The sequence below is a fragment of the Penaeus monodon genome, chromosome 29, assembly GCF_015228065.2.
Source record: "Penaeus monodon isolate SGIC_2016 chromosome 29, NSTDA_Pmon_1, whole genome shotgun sequence".
Taxonomy (NCBI): domain Eukaryota; kingdom Metazoa; phylum Arthropoda; class Malacostraca; order Decapoda; family Penaeidae; genus Penaeus; species Penaeus monodon.
The window spans coordinates 9,778,919-9,779,788 of record NC_051414.1 but is presented as its reverse complement, the minus strand read 5'-3'; positions in this window follow the sequence as shown (position 1 = coordinate 9,779,788).

The following is an 870-nucleotide window of genomic DNA, read 5'->3' as shown; positions in this document are numbered from 1 at the left end:
GTTTAATTCACAAGATGAGAGGAAACGCAAGGACAGTTTTTCTAATATATAGACCGTCCTCTTTAACCGGCCATTTGATGATACGTGTCATTTATATCTCTAAAAGCTAGCGTTCATCGAGAATCTACCTGTCCGAAACTCTAGGAGTGTTTTAACCCTTTGATCGCGGCCCAGGATCCCATAACTATTTCTCTGTACGCGTCTTTCTGCAGTTTCTACGATTTACACAAAGGCACTGAAAAATTATGCTGTGTGACTTATTTGAATGCAGTTACCGCCAGACAGATATGACTTCCTGGTGTTCTCACTCAGGTGTCGTCTTGAACAATGTTGTTGCTTTTCTTGGAAAAGACGTTGAAGATTCCAGGTTTGAATGTATGACTGCTTTAAAAAGCGGTTTTATACGAACAATGTAGCTTTATTTTTGAAAAATAATTAATTTTATGTCTACCTTTGCATCCAAAAAGCAATTATAATTACCCACAGTTCACCAAGACATTGTTCTAAAGTATGATGATGTCTGAAGACCGGATTATCATAACACGCCATCCTCTTACCCAGAGAAAACAAGATAAATATTCTCTTTTATTTCAGTTTGATAAAGCTTTGTTGTTTTTTTAACAACCAATTACATTTCACAAACAATTACACTTTTTTATATCTTAGTTGTGTAGTACTCCTCAAAACGTGACATTATACAAACGACTACCTCTTGGGCAGAACAGTTGGAGGGCATATAGACCACTACCCAGGAATACATTTTATTTTTTTCCCGTAAGGCCAAACCTGTTTTGAATAATAGTTCAGAATAATGGCTACAGACGCCGAACGCAGTCATAGGGTTAATCACACATAGATGTTTGCTAGAGC